Source organism: Halichoerus grypus, chromosome 15 (assembly GCF_964656455.1).
Source record: "Halichoerus grypus chromosome 15, mHalGry1.hap1.1, whole genome shotgun sequence".
NCBI classification, from domain to species: domain Eukaryota; kingdom Metazoa; phylum Chordata; class Mammalia; order Carnivora; family Phocidae; genus Halichoerus; species Halichoerus grypus.
Window position 1 is genome coordinate 52,910,877 of NC_135726.1, and position 14,706 is coordinate 52,925,582.

Genomic DNA, 14,706 nt, shown 5'->3' on the forward strand with positions numbered 1-14,706 from the left:
GGAGGGGATGCTTTGAGACTGTGTGAGCACCCTGCTCCCCACCAACCTTTCCCCAGTGATTTGAGCATCAGCTGCCGAGTGAGCCTCGGCTGGAACAACATGGCAATTGGCCATGTCGGAAGTATCAGCAGCCTGCACTCAGTTAGTAGGGACGGTGATGGGGAGAGGTGCTCAGATTCCGGTTTTAACTGTAATTAAATCACTCACCATGTAACAACGTACTAAACATGTGTCTCCTCTGCTTGTTCCGTGAGGACAGGGCCCAGGCTTGTCTTGGTCCCTGTGTCCCCTACCTGACGGGGCTTTCAGTATAATAATGACAACAAAGCTCCAGGTACTGTCCCAAGCCCTTCACATCCGCTCCGTCCTGAGAGGAGGACTGTTACAGATGGGGAGACTGAGGCACAGAGAGGTGGGTGACTTACCCAAGGCACACAGCCAGTAGGTGGCGGAGGTGGGAAACAAAGCCAGAGGCCTCCTTCCAGAGCCTGCCCTCTTCACACAAGACTGGCCTCAGAAAGAAGCCACCATAAACATCTTTGATTAATGGTGTGTGTGTCGGGGGGGGGGGGGGGGGGGATGTGTTGATGTGTTGTGGGTCATTTCCGCTCTCTCTCCTTCCGCTCTGTTTTGTTTCGTTCAGTGATGGTCAATGTCATCGGATTCCTTGCAGAATGACTTTTTTTTTTTTTTTTAAAGATTTTATTTATTTGGGAGGGAGAGGGAGAAGCAGACTCCCCACTGAGCAGGGAGCGCCACGTGGGGCTCCATCCCAGGACCCCAGGATCACGACCTGAGCCTAAGGTAGATGCTTAACCTACTGGGCCACCCAGGCGCCCCCGGAATGACCTTTTCTAAGTACAAGCAGCACCAGCCCAGACCTGGCAGATGGGCCCACGCTCTGATACATTATGTCTGTTTGAGGCACAGGCTCAACAATTCCAAAGTACAGCTCCTTCCTTGGGGAACACAAAATCGGAGCGAATCCTGTCTCTGAGGACACCCAGGACATTCCTTTTCCTAACAGAAGTATCCAGGTTCACAGATACCCTCCCTTCCTTACCCAAGTCCTCGTGGTTTCCTCGTGAGCGATCCAGAAAAGAAGAAAGGACGCATCCAAGGAGACGTGGGTCAAAGCCATCTTCGTACAGGTGACATGGGTAACTGAGTTTGGTGCTGCTCTCCCTTCCACCTGGACCTATCGGTTCATTTCCCGAAATTCAGCAAGATCACCCGTCCCTTTGAAATTAAGACCATTGTTCCTTTACTTAAGTGGTCGTGATAGCTCCCAGCTCATAAACGGCACAAGCTCCAAAGCCATCATGCTCTGAGCACGGTCTCTTTCTTAAAGTGTTAATCCAGCATTCCTACAAGGGGGATATATTGTATTTTTAGCAGCAAGAGGAATCTGCATTTTGGAATAAGAGTTTGAAGGGGAAGTTTGAAGGAAAGAGAGGATTTTGGATTTCCTTTGTCATTCAATAAATCGTAAAGTACTGGGTATGGGGGATGCCCACACCTTTACCTTAGCTCTTAGTCTGTTCCCTTGCTTCAGTCAGCTACTGCTGCCTAACGAACCATCTCGAAACGGAGTGGCTTAAAACAACGACTGTTGATTATTTTTACTCTCACGTGTATTTGGGTCATCTGGACAGTTCTGCTAATCTGGGCCAGGCTCGGCTGACCTGGGCGGGGCTCATTCCTGACTCTGCCATCCTCTGGCAGGTGAGCTAGAGGCTGGCTGGTTTGGAATGACTTCAGCTGGGATGACTCAGTTCTTCTCTCCCTCTCCCTCACATCCGTCCAGCATGCTAGCCCAGGCACGCTCTCGGGGCAAAGGCAGAGGAGAAAGAGAGAGAAGAGAAGCACTCAGACATCTTGAGTCCTGGCTTGGGACTCGGGTCTGCGGCTCTGCCGCATTCTACGGGCCAGAGCAAGGTTCGGGTTCCAGGTCAGGGGATGGAGAGATAGACCCCACCTCTTGTGGGAGGAGCCACAAAGTCCCATAGCAAAGGGCTTGTACTCTGGGAAGGGCGGATAAGGGTGGCCTGCCGGCAGAGGAGAGGGATGCTTGCTCTTTCAGACTTTGGCTTCCTTTCTCCTGAGCTGGCCAAGGCCCGAGTCCCATTTGCCACAGTTGCTTTCTCTGCCCAACGCTCCTCATTTTCTGGCTTCACTCTGTTCTCCAATTTGTCCTGTGAGTCCCTTGGGTATCCTTTGGGGACTCTCTATCTCATTCCTCACTCCCCAAGCCTCCAACCTCACCTCCACCCATCCGGGGAGGCTGAAGACCACCCCCCCCCCCCCGCCCCGACATACTTCAGGATTGGGCTTCTTCCGGTTTTCCAGGCTGTTCTTATTCCTTCCATCTGCAAGAAAGTATTTCTCCTCAAGTGCTCTGGAGGAGTTCGGCCTGGACTTCTGCTTTCTCAGCCCCCTCCCCAGTCAGTCACTGTTTTCCCTTCCTGGGGGCCATCCCCACGTCTCCGCCCTGGGCCAGGCCCCCATCATCTCTTGCCTAGACCGGCAACAACCATACATATGGGTGGCGGGCCAGGGTTTGCATGTTAATCCTGGTTCTGCTGCTGACTAGTTGGGTGGTCTCTCTGTGCCTCAGTTTCATCTTGCTGTAGACCGAATGTTTGTGTGTGTCCCCCCCAAACTCCACATGGTGAAACCTACCCCCCCATATGATGGTATTTGCAGGCCGGGCCTTTGGGGGGCAGTTAGGTCATGAGGGTGGAGCTCTGCTGAATGAAATTAGTGCCCCTATACAAGAGACCCCAGAGAGGCCCCCCACACCACTTCCTCCAAGGGAGGACACCGGAAGAAGCTGGCTGTCTATGAAGCAGGAAGTGGGTCCTCACCAGACGCTGAATCTGCCTGTGCCTCGATCTTGGACTCACCAGCCTCCAGAACCATGAGGAAGAGACTCCTGTTGGGTAGAAGCCACCCAGTTTGGGGTGTTCTGTTAGAGCGGCCAGAAAGAACAAACACGTCTCCTCTATAAAGCAGGGATGATGGTAACACCTGCTTCTAACATGATTTTTTTGTGAGGAGCCAAAAAAGGACTTCTGAAGATCGGGAGCACCTGGGACTGTTCTGGGTCCCGGGAATTGGTGGGAATAAGTGGGGATGACAGGATGTGGGGGGGACTGGTTCCCTCCGAGGTGCCGGGGCTCTGCTCTCACAGCGAGTCTAGGGGTTGGTCCCATTTTTCTGATGAGACACCTGAGGTTCCGTCACCTGGCCAAGGTCACAGTTACTGAATCACTGGGCCGCAATTTGAACAGAGATCCATCTGGGTTCCCAAATTTCTCTTTCTGACTGAGAGCACCACCTTCTCACTGGTCTCCCTGCTTCCTCTCCTCTCCCCATGACAAAGGGATGCACTGAAGGGGTAAAGCTGATCAAAGCTCCCCCTTTCCTAAGACCCTTCAGAGATGCGACTCAGGACAGTGCGTGATCCGGGGCGAGATCCTGCACCGGGGAGCACGTTGCTGTATGGGACCTTGTGGAGGAGAATGGAAAGATGTGAATTTGTGGATTAAACAGTGGTATTAGTGCGGCAGTGTTATACTTCCTGATGTCGATAATGGTCCTGGGGTTTCTGAAGAGAATCTCTTTGTTCTGTAGCTCCATGCCAAAGCGTTTATGGGGATCGAGGGACACAATATCACCTCAAATGTTCAGAAAGACATGACATAAAACAAATGTGGCAAAATGTGATTGACTAATGAATCGAGGGAAGGGGGGTTCTCTTTACCCTTCCTGCTAGTTTTCTGTAGTTTGATCTTACTTCAGGTGAAAAACAAGACAACAGGGGCACCTGGGTGGCTCAGTTGGTTAAGTGCTGGACTCGATCTCAGCTCAGGTCTTGATCTCAGGGTTGTGAGTTTGAGCCCCGAGCCCAGCATGGAGCCTACTTAAAACAAAACAAAAAACAAAACAAAAAACCACATAGGGGCGCCTGGGTGGCTCAGTCAGTTAAGCGTTTGACTTTGGCTCAGGTCATGATCCCAGGGGCTGGGATTGAGCCCCAGGTTGGGCTCCGCACTCAGCGGGGAGTCTTTTTCTCCCTCTCCTTCTGTTCCTCCCCTCCTGCTCGTGCTCTCTCTGTCTCTCAGATAAATAAATAAAGTCTAAGAAAAGCCAACAACAACACATAAGTAAGTAGATAAAAACAAAAAACAAGACAACAAAAACGAACCATTCATTCCGCTCCTTGGTCGATACCCAAGAGAAATGAAAACCTATCTTTTCACAAAAACTGGTACATGGATGTTCAAAGCAGCGTTATTCCCAATACCCAAAAAGTGGAAACAGCCCAGATGTCCATCACCTGAACGGGTGAACCAGATGTGGTGTATCCAAGTCAGCGGAATATTACTTAGCCATAAAAAGGAATGAAGTACTGATCCCTGCTACATGGGTAAACTTGGAAAACATTATGCTAAGTAACAGAAGCCAGACACACGAGGCCACCTTTGTATGACTCTATTTATGTGGAATGTCTACGACAGACAGATCCATAGAGACAGAAAGCAGATTGGTGGTTGCCTAAGATTGGTGGGGAAGGGAAATGGGGAGTGACTGCTACCGAGTATAGGGTTTCTTGTTGGGTGATGGAATGTTCTGGAACTAGATAAGGGTGATGGTTGCCCAGCCTCGGGAATGTACGGAAAACAACTGAATTGTATGTACACCTAAAAACGAGTGAGTTTTATGGTATGTGAATTGCATAGTGACTAAAAGTAACGATGCTGACAGCAAGTCTTTCAATGACTGTGTATCGTCTTTGGAATCAGATCCCAAATCCATGGTATACCCACAAAGCTGTCCGGTCCCTCGGCCTCTCTCAGCCAAGCTCCTGATACTCCAGCAGCCTGGCCTGCCTTCTTGCCCGGCCGCTTCTCTCTCTGGGCCTTTGCACCTGCTCTTCCCTTCTGCCCTTGTTGGACAAGCTCTATTCACCTTGGAGTTTTAGCTTACAACTGACTTCCTGCAGGAAGGTCACCCCTAATCCCCAGAGACCAGGTCCTAGGCTCCCAAAGTAGCATTTTAGATCATTTCCAGGTGACTTATTTTCATGATCTTGCATTTATTTTAATGCATGCTGTGGGGAGAAAAAAAGGAACCAGCCCATCACACCTGTGATTTCATGACTATTGGTGCTTAGGATGAGCCTAAGGTAGCCCCATGGGAACCCATGTAATGAAGAAAAAAACCAAGTTGGTTGAAAGAACAAATTAAAAATATAAACAGTAAACGCAGTACTCTGCACAAATTGTGAAATGGTCCTTTGGGAATCCCAGAAGTTGAGAAGCCCCTGGGGGCTAGGTTAACTCTGCCTGACCTCCCATAGCAGCCACCAGGCTAATAGCTGTCACTTGGGGAACGGCTTGCTTTATGTCTGTCTCCTCCCACTGGGGTGGGGCAGGGCTGGGCTGTCCCTGTCACCAGGGTCCCCAGCATCGCCTGCACCGGGTGGGGCACAGAGCAGGCGCTCAGGGAATGTGTGTTGAAAGAACAGACGCCAAGCTGCCTCAGGGTGTGTGGCCTTTCCACCAAGGGCACTAGGGAGCCCTAGCACGGTTTCAATCAGGAATGTCAAGGCTCATCTGTGTTTTAGGAACGCTGGGCTCTCTCTCTACTCTGGGCCCAGAAAATCAACACTCCTCCCCGCACTACCTTTTCCTATCAAACTCCTCTTTATCAATTCTCCTCTGCCAGGGAGACTTTCTGAACCCCAGGCTGGGGCAGCCAGCTGCTCCGGGCTCCCACAGCCCCCTGCCATCTCCCATCCCAGCCCTGACGACCTTGGGGATAGGTCTGTATCCTCCATAGGCCTGGGAGAGCTTCATGAGGTCCGCCCTGGGCTCTCTGTAATCCCTCCAGAGCAGGTGCACTGACTGAATCTCACTCCCCTACCGCCTCCCCCGATGTCCCCCTTCTTTCCCTCCACCTGGCCCCTCTCCGGCTATTTCTGGCTCCTCTCCTTGTATACACTGTCATGTGCATTACTTTTATTATTTTTTTATTGTATTATTTTTTTGAGATTTTTATTTATTTATTTATTGACAGAGAGAGACAGCGAGAGAGGGAACACAAGCAGGGGGAGTGGGAGAGGGAGAAGCAGGCTTCTCGCGGAGCAGGGAGCCCGATGTGGGACTCGATCCCAGGATCCTGGCATCATGACCTGAGCTGAAGGCAGATGCTTAACCACTGAGCCACCCAGGCGCCCCATGTGCCTTACTTTTAAAGTTGCCTGTGCTCAACACCGCTGCTTTCCTTCTTACCTGCATCTTACAATTTTTAACCTTTTAATTTTAAACAATTTCCATCCTGAAAGTTACCATTTTAACCATTTGAAAGTGTACACTGCGGGACAATGATGTACATTCACAATTTCGTACAGCTTTCACTACTAATTCCAGAACATTTTCATCACCCCAAAGAGGAAAACCCATACCCACTTAGCAATCACTCTCCCTTCCCCCCTCCCACCCCCCTCCCCCAGCCCCTGGCAACCACTGATCTACCTTCTGTCTCTATGGATTTGACTATTCTGAACATTTCACACAAATAGAATCCTACAATAGGTGGCCTTCCGTGTCTGGCTTCTTACACTTAGGATGATGTTTTCTTTTGTTGTTGTTGTTGTTTTTTTTTTTGATTTGATTTGATTTATTTATTCATGAGAGACAGAGAGAGAGAGAGAGGCAGAGGGAGAAGCAGGCTCCCCGCTGAGCAGGGAGCCCGATGCGGGACTCGATCCCAGGACCCTGGGATCATGACCTGAGCCGAAGGCAGACGTTTAACCATCTGAGCCACCCAGGCGCCCTCTTTTGTTGTTGTTTTTAAAAACTTTATTTATTTGTGAGAGAGACAGCGAGTGAGAGAACAGGAGGTGGAGAGGCAGAGGGAGAGGGAGAAGTAGACTCCTCGTTGAACAGGGAGCCTGATGCAGGGCTCCATCCCAGGACCCTGAGATCATGACCCAAGCCTAAGTCAGATGCTTAACCGACTGAGCCTCCCAGGCACCCAGCACGATATTTTCAACGTTCATTCACGTTGCAGCCCGTGTCATACTTGGTTCCTTTCTGGGGGCCGAATACTACTCCATTGTATGGATACACCCCGTTTTGTTTATTCATTTATCAGTTGATGGATGTATGGGTTATTTTCACCTTTTGGCTACGGTGAATAGTGCTGCTATGAACATTCTTGCACAAGTTATTGTTTGAACACGTGTTTTCAATTATTTGGGGGTGTATACCTGAAAGTGGGTCTATGGTGATTCTATGTGCAAATTACTGAGGAAACACCAAACTGGTTTCCATGTTGGCTACACCATTTTACCGACCAGTGGTGCACGACGGTTCTGATTTCACCACATCCTTGCCAACACTTGTTCTTGTCCCCTTTTTTTATTATGGTCATTCTAGTGAGCGTGAATGAGTGCCTCACTGCGGTTTTCATTTGCATCTCCCTGGTGACTGCTGACTTTGGGCACCTTTTGCGAACTACCCACAGCCCCCACCAACCTCCCTAAAAGCCATTTTCTCCACGTTCACCAACCCAAAGGTTTATCTCAGATCCCACTCTTTTTTTCTAAGATTTATTTATTGATTTGAGAGGGGAAGGGGCAGAGGGAGAGAATCTCAAAGCAGACACCCTGCTGAGCATGGAGCCCAACGTGGGGCTCAATCCCAGGACCTGTGAGATCACGACCTGTCAGCTCCCATTCTTTCCTCTCTCCTAGCAACTTTGGACACCTTCCTCTCTCCAGCCACGTCCTGCCCGTTCTTCTTGCTCTTCCTTTTCTTTTTTCTGGAGGGAGATGCGGGACTGTGGGCCAGTTTATTTAACTTCTCTGTACCTCAATTTCTTCATCTATGGAATGAGAATGGTAACAGTTTTGACTTCTGGGTTGTTGCAATGCTTCAATGAGCTGATGTATATGAAAGGCTTAGAAGTGTGCCTGGCCGCAGTAAGCATCAGATAAATGTTTAATGGAGCAAGGGGTAAAAGGGCCAAGGACAAAACGATTCCTCTGTGAATGGTACTTAAAAAAATTTAAAAGTTTGGGGCGCCTGGGTGGCTCAGTTGGTTAAGCGACTGCCTTCGGCTCAGGTCATGATCCTGGAGTCCCGGGATCGAGTCCCGCGTCAGGCTCCCTGCTTAGCAGGGAGTCTGCTTCTCCCTCTGACCCTCACCCTTCTCCTTCTCTCTCTCTCTGTCATTCCCTCTCTCTCAAAAATAAATAAAATTTTTAAAAAAATTTTTAAAGTTTGCCCTGTGTAGAATTTTATTTTTTTTTCCTTTTTTTTTTTTTTTAAGATTTTATTTATTTATTTGACAGAGAGAGACAAGCAGGGGGAGTGGGAGAGGGAGAAGCAGGCCTCCCACCGAGCAGGGAGCCCGATGCGGGGCTCGATCCGAGGACCCTGGGATCATGACCTGAGCCAAAGGCAGACGCTTAACGACTGAGCCACCCAGGCGCCCCCTGCCCTGTGTAGAATTTTAGAAAGAACCACCTGAAATTCTTTTATTAAAAACAAAACAGAAGTGCCTGGGTGGCTCAGTCAGTTAAGCATCCAACTCTTGATTTTGGCTCAGGTCATGATTTCACGGTCATGGGACTGGGCCCCCATGAGGGCGATGATGGGCCCAGCACTCAGCAAGGAGTCTTCTTGAGATTCTTTCTCCCTCTCCCTCTGTCCCTCCCCCTGTGCTCTCTCTCTCTCTCTCAAATAAATAAACCTTTAAAAACAAAACCCAAAAAACTCTCTACTGCAGAAGGTAGATGCAAAATAGTTCACCTCCATGAGGACAGAACAGTTTTTAGGGGCAAATGTAATAAAGCAGTTAAAAGTATGAGCTTTGGAGCAGGGCTGCCTGGGTTCGAGTCCCCGCGAGGCCTGATCTTGGCAATTCTGTAACCTCTCTGTGACTCAGTTTCCACATCTGTAAACCAGGGATGATATTAGAACGTCCGATCTGCTAGGAATTGATTGGGCATTCATTGGCTTTATATACCAGGGCTGGCGGTGCCACTCAAGCTTTACTTACAACTACATCTTGTAGGTGGGCAATTTTCACTCTAGGCTTGGGTGACTTTCATGGCAAACTAAATGTTTCACAAACCCCGGATCATCAAATTTATACAGAGGAAATCTTTGCAAGTAAGAACCCCAACAGTCCCAAACTCATTAGTTGCAGGAAGCTGTTCTCATCCTCTTCTCTAGATCTCCCAGAACAGGGACGCCTGGGTGGCTCAGTCGGTTGGGCGTCTGCCTTCAACTCCGGTCATGATCCCAGGGTCCTGGGATGGAGTCCCGCATCGGGCTCCTTGCTCAGTGGGGAGCCTGCTTCTCCCTCTGCCTGCCCTTTCTCCTGCTTCTGCTCTCTCTCTCGCTCTCTATCTCTCTCTGACAAATAAATAAAATACTTGAAAAAAAAAATCGATCTCCCAGAACACATGAGTATTAATGTAAATCCAAACCGGGGACAACTCTCCCTCTGCCCATGCACTCCGTGGACCTCACAACTTCACAAGGTTTATCAACGAGGCCAACTTCCCTTCTTAAAGGGGCCTGTCCTAGTTTTGTCTTACGCTTCTTTCCTAAAAGGGCTTGGATAGGCTTGTTTCTCCTCATCCTCCCCCAAGAATGGTTAAGGCAGCCCCTTAGGATGTTAAATCCCTGGTTATCACCAAATCACTTAAAGCAACAAAGCCACTCTCTTCCTTGGGTCTGGCTATCCCGTGGTACAGGAATCATTGAGGACATTCATTCTGAGCCAGGCTCTCCCCAACCCCCAAGGCCATTGTGGGGGCACAGGGGGCACAGGTCGGGGACCTATGGCCTCTATAGCCAAGTCAAGAGTTTTCCTAGGGGCAGTAGGGGCAAGATGGGAGGGTACAAAGGGAAAGATGGGAGGGTGCAAAGGGAGAGTTCTCAGAACCCAGTATTTTTTACTTTATATGTATTTCTTTGAATGGGTGATACAAGGTTCGAACCTTACAAAAGTACAGAAAGATCCACCCTCCACCCACCCTGTCTTCCACTCCACAGGCAAATGCTGCTACCAGTTTGTTTCTGCTTTCGAAGATATTCTGTGCATTTAACAAGCAAAAGCTTGTATTTTTTTTTCACCCACGCGCCCACTTTTAAATCATTATACACTCGGCTCCCCTCTTTGCCTTTTTTTTCTTGCCTGGATACATAGCTTGTTCGGTGTCGGGTCGGGTATAACTTCCTCATTTTACGGTTACTTCGTGTCCCATTACGGGGTCCCCCATCCATGGACAGCTAGGTTGTTTCCCGGTTCGTGGTTTTTTTTTCCTGTCAGGCGTTTTTATAAAAACAAAAACAATGCTCCCCAACCCGACCCTTGATTAGCATTTGTCGAGAAACGAGCGGAAGCCCCAACCTGCCCACCCCCGCTGCCCGCATCCGCCGAGGGCACCCCCACCGCCTGGACCCCACGGCTCCGGCCGCGCGTCCTGCGCGGGCCCTACCTCCTGAAGCTGTCAGGCGCGGGCCCGGGCCCTCCGAAGCTCCGCCCCGCGGCTGGCCCGCAGTCGGGCCGATTCAAATCCAGCCAATGGCAGCGTGTAAACAAACCCAGGCCCCGCCCTCCGATGAATAATTCCCCGAGCCGGCGCGAGGCCCAAGTAACCCGGCAGGGTTTGGGGGCGGGACAGTGCGGTGGCCCCGCCCCCAGGCGTGGACCAATGGGCGGCCAGAGCCCGCCCCCCGCACTTGCCGCGCTGAGGACCCGAGGCCGGGCTGGGCTCGCAGCTGCCTGATTTCGTTGCCGCTCTCGGCGTCTGCCTTCCGAGCGGGCTAGTAGGGCCGGGAGCTGGGGCTGCGCACTCCCGCTGTACGAGCCATATTTAAAGGGCGCGGTCAGAGGGCAGAGGTGGGACCGGAGTCCGTGCCCTCTGATTCCCCCTTCTTTCCTCGCCTCGCGGTGAAAACCCGGGTCCGTGGAGAGGCCTTGAATGGAAAGTTTCTCTCCTCAAACCCTATTGCAACGAAACCTGAAAGGACCGCAGGGTGTTTTAGGATTGGGCAAGGCTTCTTGTTTTGTTCCCTCTTGTTACTCAAGTGTTCCATACATACAGAAAAGTGCATGAATCCTAAGTGTGCGGCTGAACCGAAAACCAAAATCACGCATAGCACCGGCAACCTCCCAGATCAAGAAACAGAACGTGGGTTGGCAAAGTTTTCAAATTTGCAGCTGCCCGTGCGAGGGAGGGGGCGCGACGGGCCGCGACGGGCACGGTTTTGACTTTCAGAGGGACAAACCACTTATTTAAAAAGAAGAAAAAAAGAAAACCCACCCCCATCTCTGTAGGGAGATGGCGATCAGGCCAGACGTTGGTGAGGGTCCTCCAAGGTAGGAGCTGGGCTGTAGGCCGGTTAGGAGGGGCAGGCCTCTGTTAGAGGTAAAGGGGATTAGGATCTGGTTGGCAGAGCTGAGGGTGGGGCGGGGAAGGACTAGCAGTGGGACTGGATGAGACAGAAAATGCGAGGGCGGGGGGAGGGGGGCGCGGCGGAGGAGAGCTCTCCTAGCTGGAGGGTGGGGAACGCAAAGGGGACTTGCAACCAGTGGGCTTAAAGTGGAAAAAAGCATCACGGCCCTGGGACAAGGGCGGCTTAGTCCTCCAATGTACTGGACCCTTCCACGGCCAATAGTGGGTTTCCTGCTGTTCCTTTTCAGCTGCTCGGTTTTAATGAAAACCGTCCCATTAAGCGTTGAGATAAAGGCAGAAATCCCAAGTTCGTGTTGGGCTGTGGGGTTTTAATAACCCCAGGTCCAATGTTTAGGGCTTTGCTTGCTGTTGAGAGGGCCACAACCTACAGAAGCCATTTTCCTTACAGCAAACTTTTTTGGACCCCCCCCCCTTATTCATTCAGCACCTGCCCAGCCTCATGTTAGGAAAGAGGAGACACTGTGACCCATATGGGATTAAGTCCCAACTTGGCAGGCAAAGACCCTGTGCCAGGAGCCCAGCAGAACACAGAGATGCAGCCTATTTGCTGGTTGAGGATATGTAGGTGCATCCTGTCTGGTCCTAATTTTTCACATCTGTACACTGCTTTGTGGCTACCCCCCAAGACCTTCTGGATCCTTGTCTCGTTTCATCCTCTCCATGATCTTCATATAAAGTTCGGACCCAGGGGACACGGAGCCGGGTTTGAATCCCAGGCTGTGTGACCTTGATCTGGTTTCTTATCCTCTCCGAATCGGTTTCTCCTTCACGAAGAGGATAGAATTGAGGTTTAAAAGAGAGTTAGCACTTGGCCCAGAGGGTTATTACACTCATCAGAGCATTGATCAGAGTGGGGAGTTAGCATTACCCAGTTAACCAAGTTAAAGGGGAGGTAAACATGTCTGTAACACAAGGACAAATAAGACGGATTTGATGGATGGGTAGATGCACAGATGTGTGATAAAGCCAGGAGAGTAACATACCGATGGTCCAATCTAAGTGGCAGGTAATTAGGTGTTCACTCTGTTTCTACCACTTCTCCACGTTTGAAAATTTTCATAATAGAATGTCGGGGTGAGGGGAGATCTTGGCGTCTGACTATACACTCCCATTGGACTGATGAGAAAGTGAAGGAGCTGGAAGAGAAGTGACTCACCCCAAGTTCATCTGATGACTCAGAGCCAGTTGGTGATGGAACGAACACCTGGGTGTACTGGGTTGGCCCCCATCCTGACTCAGTAGCCCTGGGACAAGGAGCTGACTGAACCTATCTGGGTCTCGCTGCTTAGTCCTTAACCTAGAACTCATGACTTGTGTGGGATTCTCAAAGGGAAGATGGGTGCCATCCCCAAAAGACAGCAGGTCACTTTTCATTTGGGCCCGTAATGGACATCTGATCTCCCAGGGCTTGGTCAGCCGTGGCTAGGTTTGGGGTTGACCTTTTCTTGGCTTCCTTCACACCCAGCCAGGACCATTCCAAGTGGTATAGCCTCTAGGACATCTTCCGAAGAGGTCCGGTGTGTCTGTGGGAGGGTGGGTATTCTCTCTTTGTTCCAAAGACCTTTCTTGAGCATCAAGTACCAGGCAGCGTTCTTGGGGTGGGGGATACCAGTGCACCCCTGCCATGGAATGCAGGGGGGAACTGAAGCTAGGTCTTTTTTGCTTACTTGCACATTGTCTGTGTTCCCTAACAGACTGTGAGCTGTGTGTGGGGGTGGGGGGTGGGGGTGGGAACCAGGATGCTCTTGGTCACCGCTATAATCCTGGCGCACACTAGATACTCAAACAATACTTTCCGCAGGAATGAATAAATGTGGACAGTCACCTCTCCTAATGCCTCAAATCTACTAACTTTTAACCAGTCTTCATGTGCTGAGCGCCCCCAGGGGCTGGCAGCTTTGACAGACCCAAGTGCCACCCAGCTCAAATCAGGTCCTACTTCCTGGTTGTGTGTGACTTTGGGCAAAAATACTTCCCCTCAAGCCAATTTACTTCTCTACGCTGTAAAAGGGGATTCAAGGTTGCTAGAGGTCTCTTCCTGGTGGGCGGTACTGAGGTCTCAAAACATTGTGATTGGCACAAGGAATAGCTCAGTTGGCTCACTCACAGCAAATAGAATGGCAAACTACATAAAAAGAAAGTCTAAGTGTGTATATTGCCCTTCTCCGAAGGGTCCCATACCTCCAGTATGACCCCTATATAATTTATGGATTCACCACTGTCTTATGTTTGGGGCAACCCATGTGATCACATCTGAAGTTGATAAAGTTTACTTTTTATATAATAATCAATAACGGTCAGCACTTATCTGGCACTTCCTGTCAGGTGCAGATCTCCATGAGGGTTTATTTGGTCCTAAGGACCTTGTGAAGTGAGGCCTATGATTGAGAGGAGGACATGGAGGCACAGAGAGGTGAAGTGATTTGCCCAAGGTCACACAGCAAGGACGCGGCAAAGGCAGGATGGGAACCAGGGGCTCACCGGTTTGTGTCAGGGCCCTTAACCTCTGTGATCTCTTAAAAAAATATGAAGCGTACCACAGAGATACTAGGATAAACACTAAAGCTTAAAGCACAGGTCTCGATCACTAATTCATTCGACACACATTTATTAAGCAGCTTCTGTATGCACGGAGCTTTTTAGGGCACTGGCGAGACAGAAGGTAATAAAAGACCCGAATAGAGGTCTCCCAGGCCTGTGCAGGCCGTTAAGGGCAGGCCGGTCCGGGCCATCTGGGTCCCCGCCGGGCCCCCAGCACGGCACAGGACACGCAGTACGCGCCCACCCAGCGTTCCCTGAATGAACGCGGGAATCTAAGTGTCCCGCCCGCAAGGCGTTCACGGGCTGGTGGGGCGGAAACGGACCCAGCACCACCGAGGCGTCCTGGGGCTTCTGGGAATCCCATCAGCGCGGGCCGAGAGGCCTCGAGGAGGCTCTGAAGTTGGACCCCGCGTTCCTGGCGCCCTCCCCCCTGGGCCGTCGCAGGTCGGCAAAGACCGACTGAGGTGAGTGATCAAGCCATGCCCGGGGTCCCTCCGGGCCGGTCGCCCCCAACCCCCCGCCGCCTTCCACCCTCTTCGCTCCCATCCCGGCTCCTTCGCGGTTCCACCGGCGAGGCGGCCACTCTTTATCCTCTACTCCCGCTACCTCTTCGAACCTTCGGCACCCGCCCTGGGCGCGTCCTCCCGCCCGGCGACTGT

At 51.0% G+C, this 14,706-nt stretch overlaps 1 protein-coding gene and 2 long non-coding RNA genes across 3 annotated transcripts in view; 1 reads left to right on the plus strand and 2 right to left on the minus strand.

Moving 5' to 3' along the window:
- The window catches only part of LOC118549599 (uncharacterized), a 28,126-nt gene extending 17,505 nt beyond the window's left edge, over positions 1-10,621 (minus strand). The window contains exon 1 of the long non-coding RNA XR_004924151.2: positions 10,526-10,621. This is a non-coding gene — a long non-coding RNA (uncharacterized LOC118549599). The remainder of the gene's footprint in view (positions 1-10,525) is intronic.
- Positions 1-14,706, minus strand: part of LOC144380225 (uncharacterized) — a 168,511-nt gene that overhangs the window by 141,641 nt on the left and 12,164 nt on the right. The window lies entirely within an intron of this gene.
- The window catches only part of BICRA (BRD4 interacting chromatin remodeling complex associated protein), a 79,855-nt gene continuing 78,942 nt past the window's right edge, over positions 13,794-14,706 (plus strand). The window contains exon 1 of the mRNA XM_078062758.1: positions 13,794-14,511. The gene's annotated coding sequence lies outside the window, so the exon portion shown is untranslated. The remainder of the gene's footprint in view (positions 14,512-14,706) is intronic.